Here is an 11,556-nt window from a genome sequence, read left to right as displayed (position 1 = left end):
ATATTAAGTAGTTTTATTTGAACTAGCATAACCCGGTGCACTTCGCTAAAATTAAAAAATATGAATGATTTCTGATACAACCTAACTACGTGCAATGGTACGACATTAACACATGCAAAATATAACTAACTAATTTGGTATGGGAGATACCACTCCACTGTCCTGATCCCACCCATTTTTAAATATTATGTGTAAAAAAATAACTCATATCAAGCTTTACTTTAACTTTCCTTTATAAGGGAGGTGTCATTTCTACTACGCCGATCACTCTTAGCTAAACTTCGTACAGGGATAAGGAATACATTCGTTTTTAGCTAACCTCCGTAGAATGGTAATAAATTTATTGATATAGAGTTTAAATATTTTTTGAATTATAGTTCTCGAGATATTCAAAATTAATTATTTACATTGTGCCACGACCACTACTGCAATCCCGACCATTTTCAGACAATCTCTGTAAAATGGTAAGAGAGCTATGCGGACAAAGTTTGAATAACCTTGCAATTATTACTTTATATGGAAGGTGACTCACCTCCTTTTCCGACCCCTCTCATTTTGGTTCCCCAGATATTCGAAATCAATATTTACTCTGTATGGGAGGTGCTACGCCCTCTAATCCAATTCCGTCTATATTCAGATAACCTCCGCACAGTAATACGAAATTAATTTGTAAAAAGTTTAAACACTTTTACAATTATAGTTCTACAGATATTCGAAATTAATTATTTACTTTGTATAGGGCCACGCCCACTATTCCAATCCCGAACAATTTCAGCGAAACTATGCAAAATTATAAATGAGCCATTTAGACTAAGTTTGGAGAATCTTGCAATTATAGTTCACAAAATATTTAGAAATAACTATTTAATTTGTATGGGAGGTGATTCACCATTTGTTCCAACACGTCCCATTTTTTTTTAAACTTCATGCCGTGATAAGAAACTGATTCGTATGAAGTATTTACCCCCATATGCATAAAAAGTTATAAAACATATTTTGAATGGAAATTTTGTTTTATAAACCTTTGATAAATTTAAAAATTGTTTATGCATATGGGAATTAGAAAACAAAACAAAAAAACACCTTCAAAATATAGTTTTTTAATTGACTTTGAATTACTAAAGTCTTCTTCTTTGTTTTCAATAACAACTCTCACTTAAAACAGAGCGAAATCAATACTGTTTAATTGTTTCTGTTATTTATTTACAACAACAAATTGGACAAACACGATTTGCTTTGTTTACTTTTTAGCTTAAGGTTCACATGTACACGTTTTTGCATAAGTGTTAGTAACATATTTAAACGCTTATAGCTCCTAAAAAACTGAACCGATTTCAATAAAATATATATTCTGCACTTCTGTGAATAAATCCCTTTAAAATGGTATATTTCTTGCCCAAATCGAATGTATAATGTGAGCGTAAAAGGGGTCTAAATAAATCGACTTGCCTATTAATATTATGATGATGATGATTTTCCTGAGTTAAATCAAACCCAAGTACTCATTGAACTTATACCATGTTCACACGACGGCATTATTCGTCATTCACGCTCTCATTCGTCATTCAACCCCCAATTACGAACTGAATTACATGATTCGCCATACAAAATTTAAAGTGCGAATTACCTTGTTCGTACGTAATTCAGTTTGAATTACCTTATGAATTACGAACGAATGACTGTCATCTCTAATTTTTATCGATTATTTATGTATCAAAATCAGCTGTCCAAACAAAAATGTTAAAAAGAAAACAAAATAAAGAAAAAGATTTTTGTATTAAATAAATAAATTAAAAGAAATAAAAAGTCTGATTAAAGTTAAATTCATTTGTAGAAGTAGCAGCTCTGCCATTCTTTCAGAAAAACAAAACATGTAAACAGAAGAAAAAAACAAGAAGAAGAAATAAATAAATGTCAAACTGAATTACGAATGTTGTCGTGTAAACAGGTTGATTCGCAATCGTAACTCAAAACACGAATTAAGTAATTCAGACTGCCGTGGAAACATGGCATTAGACTTTAGGAAGTTTTAGAAATTAAATTGAAAGCTATATATGGATATTAACACATTTATTGCGTTCTGACCAGTGTTGCCACCAATAAAATTATAAACTACACATGCCTCATGCCTAAATTACACATACGGGAAAAAATTACACATGTAAATAAATTTTCGTGATTTCAATAGGAGAAATGGTCTAAAATTGTCATGAAAATAAAAGGTTTGTCACAGTGGAATCTGGGATGTTTGGACCAAATACGATCACTTTATTGTCAATGGACAATTTTCACTTGCGGTGATTTGAATTTAACCAGGAATTGGATATATGAGCGGTATTAAATCAAGGTTAGCAATGTCTTTTTTTAGTGAACTTTTATAATTTAATGAATTCTTGAGATCAGTCAAATATGTCAATCCCAAATACGCTTTTAACAAATATTAATCAATGTCCATTCGGAGATTGTTCCATTTTAAAATTAAAAAATAGCACACTGTTTGCTTTCGAATTTTAATTTATTCCTAATTTATATTAAGTGCTTTGAAATCAGTTTTGTTTTCAGTTTCAAAGATAAATATTTTTTACTATTTGTTTAAAAATTATAGCTCTGATCATTTTTCTTCCCAGTAAGTACTTTACCAGTAAAATCTTGTAACGTTTATATTTTTAAAATTTGTAGTTATAAATTTGAAATAAAGCTTCCAAAATAGTAAGTCAGTTTTATTGTTTATTATTTAAAACACAAACCGGAAACCAGACAGACAATAGCATAAATACAAAACAGTTCTTACAGGTATAAAAAATAACTAGTAACAATTTGTAAATAAATTTTTCTCCCACAAATTCCTACGTTCTTGTTTTTTTCTCTTAAGATTGGCTAACGTTACTCCGAAATAACTGCAATTACCGCTACCGATATTACCTTTATTCTATAAACAATTTAAAATTATAAAAATACAAATTTTAGATTTTGGGTTATCTTGAAAATTAACGCTTTTCCAATAACAATTTGTAATAACTTGTAAAAATGTATAGTTATTGTATAGTATTTGTTGTTTTATATTTTTTTCATGTTGAAATTAAAAGTCTTATATGTATATAAACTAAAATTTAGTTTCTATTACCAATATTACGCAAACAAAACTATCACAAACGGCGAAATGTCCACTTGGAAAACCAAACATAGCAATCTCCAAATTACTTATCGTATTTTTCTGCAAACCTATTTTTCGGCCACGTGCGATCCTAGTACATATAATTCCATTATACTGAGTAACAAACGAGTACAATATAATAAATATTGTTACGAAATTGTACGTGAATTCAAATGTAACGATTTTAACGGCTGATTTAAAAGTAGCCGAATGCTTTTAAATAACAGTGATGTAATAGCAAACTGTAACATATCTGTGGGCATTATTAACATTGAATAAAAGCTTTCAGTTGACCATTGATCGTAAGATGGCAAAGCTGTTTGCTGCGACCGTATATTCGAATTCGAATATTCAGTTAAAGAACATTGTAGAAAGTACACCACAGATGGCGTATGTGTTAGAAAACTCTAGAATATACGAACTTTGACAGTTAAAGAGCAATCTAGAGTGCAGATGGCAGTGTTATAAATAGTGGCAGAGGTTGCAGTAGTGAGTGAGTTTATCAGAGACGCTTTTCGAATAAACATCAACTGAGTGCTGTGTTTTTCAAGTGAATTCGTGTACATTATAAAGTGTGTCTGTATTTTTGCGAATTTATAAACGTGTATAAAAAAACCATTGAGTGACTATTTAATTCTGTTGTTGAACATTTTAAATAAATAAAGAGTTGTTACAATTTTTAAACTATAAACGGCTTTTATTTGCAATCAAAAGTATCCGGTTTATTTAAAGGAAATAAACCAACGTTTTGAAAAGGTTAAAACGTAACAATATGAATACATTTAGAGATTTGGACTGGATTTTTATTTATCAACTAAAATAGACGATATTGCTACTATCCCTCATATAAATGTACATATTTATTTCAATCGGTTTTGAAATCTGAACAATCCATAATTCATTCATTCAATTAAAATCTAAAATATAGATAAAAGACATACATTGACAATATATTTTGGATATAATTGGAATTTAAAACTACACATGAATTACACATTCACTCAATTACACATGGGCTACACATCCAAGTTAAAATTACACACAATATGTGTAATTACACATGAAGTGGCAACACTGGTTCTGACTAAAATGGTTAATGTAAAATGTTTCCTTTCAAAAATCCAAAATAAAATATTCTAAAGTGAATTCTTCAAAAACCAATCTTGTTTCAACAGTTTTTTTTTAAATGGATGTATTTTGAGAACAATTATAACATTTCTCTGAAGTGCCCTCAAAATCCCTTAAAAATTATAGTTTATCGAATACAAATAATTTATTTGTAATTGAGAAAATTACTAAATAAATTAAATTGTATCATCAAAAAACTTCTTTACAATTACCGTTCCTGAAATTCAAATAAAGACCGGGATTTCTTAAGAAATCTGAAAATTAAATTTTTAATACACCGAATCCTGAGATATGTATCTAGTGTTTTTTGTTATCGCTAAGCTGGTTTTACCTCTAAAATACTCTTTCCGCTTGACTACCGTTAACGTTATAATTGTAGATACCGTTACCACCATTACCATTATTCAATAAATAATTTTAAAGTATGAAAATACCAATTTTTGTTTTCCGTTATTGAGTTTATTGAAATCTACATAACTTAAAATATGTAATAAAAACTTTGTTAAATCAAATTTATGTTATTAAAAATTGTCTTAGGCAACTTATTGTTTGTCACTCATATTCTTTCTGAGATTAAGCTCCCACGAATCAATATGCATACATAATTCGATAAATCGTAAACATACATATACCGTTAGCTAAATAATCCAAATTATCGTTACCATTGCCTTTTAGCCTCTTCGAATCGGTAGTCAACATTGATAAATACTCAAATACACATGAAGTTGTAATTATTCATATATATTTAAATGTGGACTATTGTTAATTTATTAGGTCATTCTTGAAATCATTTCATAAAAAATTAATAGAAATTATTGTCAAAACCAGTTTTAAGTGAATTTTTTTAAACCTGTGTTATTTTACCTAATAAATATGTATATTTTTAATGCGATTTAGAATTGTACGCTTGAGTTTTTGTTTGTTTTTATTTATTTGGGAATTACCCAATCAGTTAAAACGTCAACATTCCACTTGTTTGATTGACAAAATAAGAAATTTTTAAAATATAAAGTACAAGTATTTATGTCTTATGGTAGGGTCATAAATGACAAATATTTGACGAAAAAGACGTAATCACTAAAGAAAATATATTTGAATTCTTTTATTTATTTCAAAAACCTATTTTACTTAGGATGATTCAAAACAAACAATTTAGTTTTATTTTATTTGATGCTGTTTGATCTTATAAAATACTTGTAAGAGTAAACAAATCAAAATTCCGAACTGTTTGCAAGATATGAGCCTGAGAAAATTATTACTTTTTTATAGGCCCCAAATCTTAGGGGCCCATAAAAAAGTGCATCACTTTAGGCAAAACTTGGAGACACGAGTCTTTTTTTGGTCTTTTATCACGTAGTGTCTCAAAGTTTTTGGGATCGAAATGTACATAATGAAATTTAAAGTGTTAATGGAAAAACATAAGATATATAATTATTTAGAGATATAATTATGAAGCCAACACTGTGATATTGGTCTAGGGTATTCAAATTATTCGATTTTTCTCTTGTACGAATAAAACAAATAAATCGAATAAGAGATTTTAACTTGCTCAAATAATTCGATCAAACGTTTAAAATTAATCGAATTATTCGAATAAATAAAAAAGTACAGAATGAAATTTTAATGTAGGTTTTTTAATATTTTATTGTTAAAGATAAACAAACAAGTAAGAAAGTATGGTCGGTCAAGCCCGACCATGTTTTTCTTATAATTTATTTTCATGAATGATTTTCGGAAGAGTGCATTATATGGGAGATCATAATATTAATAGGCAAGTCGATTTCTTTAGACCCCTTTTACGCTCACATTATACATTCGATTTGGGCAAGAAATATACCATTTTAAAGGGATTTATTCACAGAAGTGCAGAATATATATTTTATTGAAATCGGTTCAGTTTTTTAGGAGCTATAAGCGTTTAAATATGTTACTAACACTTATGCAAAAACGTGTACATGTGAACCTTAAGCTAAAAAGTAAACAAAGCAAATCGTGTTTGTCCAATTTGTTGTTGTAAATAAATAAGAGAAACAATTAAACAGTATTGATTTCGCTCTGTTTTAAGTGAGAGTTGTTGTTGAAGTATTTACCCTCATATGCATAAACAATTTTTAAATTTATCAAAGGTTTATAAAACAAAATTTCCATTCAAAATATGTTTTATAAACCTTTGACAAATTTAAAAACTTTTTATGCATATGGGGGTAAATACTTCATACGAATCAATTTCTTATCACGGCATGAAGTTTAAAAAAAAATGGGACGTGATGGAACAAATGGTGAATCACCTCCCATACAAATTAAATAGTTATTTATAAATATTTTGTGAACTATAATTGCAAGATTCTCCAAACTTAGTCTAAATGGCTCATTTATAATTTTGCATAGTTTCGCTGAAATTGTTCGGGATTGGAATAGTGGGCGTGGCACACCCTATACAAAGTAAATAATTAATTTCGAATATCTGTAGAACTATAATTGTAAAAGTGTTTAAACTTTTTACAAATTAATTTCTTATTACTGTGCGGAGGTTATCTGAATATAGACGGAATTGGATTAGAGGGCGTAGCACCTCCCATACAGAGTAAATATTGATTTCGAATATCAGGGGAACCAAAATGGGAGGGGTCGGAAAAGGAGGTGAGTCACCTTTCATATAAAGTAATAATTGCAAGGTTATTCAAACTTTGTCCGCATAGCTCTCTTACCATTTTACAGAGATTATCTGAAAATGGTCGGGATTGCAGTAGTGGTCATGGCACAATGTAAATAATTAATTTTGAATATCTCGAGAACTATAATTCTAAAAATATTTAAACTCTACGGAGGTTAGCTAAAAACGAATGTATTCCTGATCCCTGTACGAAGTTTAGCTAAGAGTGATCGGCGTAGTAGAAATGACACCTCCCTTATAAAGGAAAGTTAAAGTAAAGCTTGATATGAGTTATTTCTTTACACAAAAGATTTAAAAATGGGTGGGATCAGAACAGTGGAGTGGTATCTCCCATATTAAATTAGTTAGTTATATTTTGCATGTGTTAATGTCCTACCATTGCACGTAGTTAGGTTGTATCAGAAATCATTCATATTTTTTAATTTTGCTAGGGTAGGGGTAGCGAAGTGCACCGGGTTATGCTAGTATAACTAGTTGTCCGATAGCATCATTGTGGAATGTTCACGAAAGATGGCGTGTATATAAATAGTGGCAGAGGTTGCAGTCGTTATGTGACTGCACTATCAGTTCATGATAGACGCTGTGTAAATAAACATCAACCGCCTTAAAGTGTGCTGTATTTTCCAGTGAATTCGTGTACATTATAAGCGTGTATATTAGGGTGGCCCTTAATAAACGAAAGTTGGATTTTGGCCATTCTCACCCTCCAGTTTGGTGAACATTAGCAAAAAAATCATCCTGAAAAAATTTTAGGTAAATCGGTTGGGGTTAAGACGTGCCGCAAGCCCTCTGAAGTTTTGAGATGCATTTACAAGGGGAAAAAATGCATTTTTTCAGTTTTTGTAAAAATTTTGCCATTAAAAAATTACTTTTGTAATTTAATTTAAAAGAATCGAAATGTGTACGTAATTGTCGTTCTAATGAGACATAAAAAACAGAAATCGGTCAAAAAATGTTAAAGTTATTAAAAATTCGCCAGGCCATTAACGTGTCTCAGGCCACTAGAACATGAAATGTAGGAACAAAATTAACATATTTTGAGAAATATTAAAATAAAAGCTCATTTTTACTTAAAATATGTCCATATTTACTTGTATATGAGTTTTTGTCTTCGTAGGATACCGTTAACCTATTCTTAGGTATGAACAAAAAAATTTAATTTTTTTAACGGCAGTTTCAAAACTCCATTTTCAAATTTTTAAAAATTTTGTTAAACAAATTTCAGAATTTTCTGATCATCTCATTGGGATTTATTAAGAGTATAATAGGGAATAAAAATGTGAAAAAAATATGAAAATATCTCTTATAGTTTTTCCGTACCTGCGATTTAAATTTTGAAATTTTCGAGAAAAACCAATTATTTGGCAATTTTTAGGCCAATGAGCTCTATTTCCTTACTCTTTTTAAGTAAAACCTATTCAGAATATTATAGTCCAGATAATTCAAAATATACTCTGAAACTTCTACTAAAATCGGAAGACGTTAACCCTTAAATCGTGAAGGCCAAAGGTAAAATTTTTCAATATTTGGAATTTCTCTTGGAAAGATTTCGAAATGATCGAAATGTTGTAATTTTTGGGCCGATTTTGATGAAATTTAACAAAAATATAACATAAACTCTAGGGTTTATAATAACAGCACAAGAATGGAAATTAACGCTTAATGGCACTTGGGGTTAAAATGACACCAAACTTTTAAAATCATAATTTTTTATGGTTTTAGAAGTTTGGGGTCATTTTAACACCAAGTGCTATATAGGGTTAATTTTAATTTTTCTGCTGCTTTTGTAAATACTAGGCTTTGTGTTATATTTTTGTTAAATTTCATCAAAATCGGCCCAAAAATATACAACATTTCGAACATTTCAAAATCTTTCCAAGAGAAATTCCAAATATTGAAAAATTTGACCTTTGACCTTCACGATTTAAGGGTTAACGTTTTTTGATTTTAGTAAAAGTTTCAGAGTATATTTAGAATTATCTGGACTATAATATTCTAATTAAGTTTTGCTTAAAATTCATAAGAGTAAGAAAATAGAGCTCATTGGCCTAAAAATTGCCAAATAATTGGTTTTTCTCGAAAATTTCAAAATTTAAATCGCAGGTACGGAAAAACTATAAGAGATATTTTCATAATTTTTTCACGATTTAATTCCCTATTATACTCTTAATAAATCCCAATGAGATGATCAAAAAATTCTGAAATTTGTTTAACAAAATTTTTAAAAATTTGAAAATGGAGTTTTGAAACTGCCGTTAAAAAAATTAATTTTTTTTGTTCATACCTAAGAATAGGTTAACGGTATCCTACGAAGACAAAAACTCATATACAAGTAAATATGGACATATTTTAAGTAAAAATGAGCTTTTATTTTAACTAGCATAACCCGGTGCACTTCGCTACCCCTACCCTAGTAAAATTAAAAAAATATGAATGATTTCTGATACAACCTAACTACGTACAATGGTACGAAAATAACACATGCAAAATATAACTAATTTGGTATGGGAGATACCACTCCACTATTCTGATCCCACCCATTTTTAAATCTTTTTTGTAAAAAAATAACTCATATCAAGCTTTACTTTCCTTTATAAGGAAACTTCGTACTGGGATTAGGAATAAATTCCTTTTTAGCTAACCTCCGTAAAATGGTAATAAATTGATTGATACAGAGTTTAAATATTTTTAGAATTATAATTCCCGAGATATTCAAAATTAATTATTTACATTGTGCCACGACCACTACTGCAATCCCGACCATTTTCAGACAATCTCTGTAAAATGGTAAGAGAGCTATGCGGACAAAGTTTGAATAACCTTGCAATTATTACTTTGTATGGAAGGTGACTCACCTCCTTTTCCTACCCCTCCCATTTTGGTTCCCCAGATATTCGAAATCAATATTTACTCGATGTGCGAGGTGCTACGCCCTTTAATCTAATTCCGTCTATATTCAGCTAAACTCCGTACAGTAATAAGAAATTAATTCGTAAAAAGTTTTACAATTATAGTTCTCCAGATATTAGAAATGAAATATTTACTTTGTATAGGGCCACGCCCACTATTCCAATCCCAAACAATTTCCGCGAAACTATGCAAAATTATAAATGAGCCATTTAGACTAAGTTTGAAGAATCTTGCAATTATAGTGCACAAAATATTTAGAAATAACTATCCGACCTGTCCCATTTTTTATAAAACTTGATGCCGTGATAAGAAATTGATTCGTATGAAGTTTGAAAACCGTCACAATTATAGTTCTGCACATTTATAAAATAACTATTTACTTATGTACAATTACATATTTGCCCCCATATGCATAAACAATTTTTTAAATTTGTCAAAGGTTTATAAAACAAATTTTGAATGGAAATTTTGATTTACAAACCTTTGATAAATTTAAAAATTATTTATGCATATGGGAGTTAGAAAACAAAAAAAAACACCTTCAATTAAATTACTAAAGTCTTCTTCTTTGTTTTCTATAACAACTCTCACTTAAAACAGAGCGAAATCAATACTGTTTAATTGTTTCTCTTATTTATTTACAACAACAAATTGGACAAACACGCATTGCTTTGTTTACATTTTAGCTTAAGATTCACATATACACATTTTTGCATATGTGTTAGTAACAACTTTACATGCTTATAGCTCCTAAAATACTGAACCGATTTCAATAAAATATATATTCTGCACTTCTGTGAATAAATCCCTTTAAAATCGTATATTTCTTGCCCAAATTGAATGTATAATGTGAGCGTAAAAGGGGTCTAAAGAAATCGACTTGCCTATTAATATTATGATATGTATAGCTTTAAAATTTGTAGTGTTTAGTAATCATTACAAATATAATTTAAAGTATACCGATAGACTCTGGCTGGATGTCCATATAAACCTATTGCGCAATGTACAAGACGCTAATTTGAAGATATTTAAAAAATTTGGTGCATTTGTTTTTATTTTTTGTCCCAAATCATTTATTTAAAAAAAATGTGTTTAATAAAATAAAAATCTTTAAATTAATTGCTTATTACATTCATTACCAGCAAGTACCTATTTCACACATGTAGGTAATGATATATATAACCACTTAATTAGGTCAATTTAGTGGCCTGACACACGTTAATCGCTTGGGGAATTTTTAATAACTTTAACATTTTTTAACCAATTTTAGTCTATTATATCTCATTAGAACGATAATTGCGTGTACATGTCTATTCTTATAAATTAAATTGCGAAAGTAGTTTTTGAATGGCAAAATTTTTACACTTCAAAACTTTGAGCGACGAGCGGCATGGGTTAACGTCGTTTAATCGAGCTCAAATTTCGGCTATCTCAATATCTGGAAAGGGGAATCATTCTGTGGGGTCCAGACGAACAAAATTCCGCCATCGTTTTTTTGTGGTCACTCATGTACACCTTTGGTATCTTTGGTGACATCCACCAAATCCTTTAATGAAAGTACTTTTTTTGATTTTCTCGAAAAAAGAGAGGAGCTAGAGTGTTAAGATCTTCCACAAAAAGTATCCCCATAAAATTCTACAATATAACTCTGACAATAAGAATTCTCTTAGACATTAACTTGCAACAGTTT

This window comes from Calliphora vicina, chromosome 2 (assembly GCF_958450345.1).
Source record: "Calliphora vicina chromosome 2, idCalVici1.1, whole genome shotgun sequence".
Taxonomy (NCBI): Eukaryota; Metazoa; Arthropoda; class Insecta; order Diptera; family Calliphoridae; genus Calliphora; species Calliphora vicina.
This window is presented reverse-complemented; position numbering follows the sequence as displayed.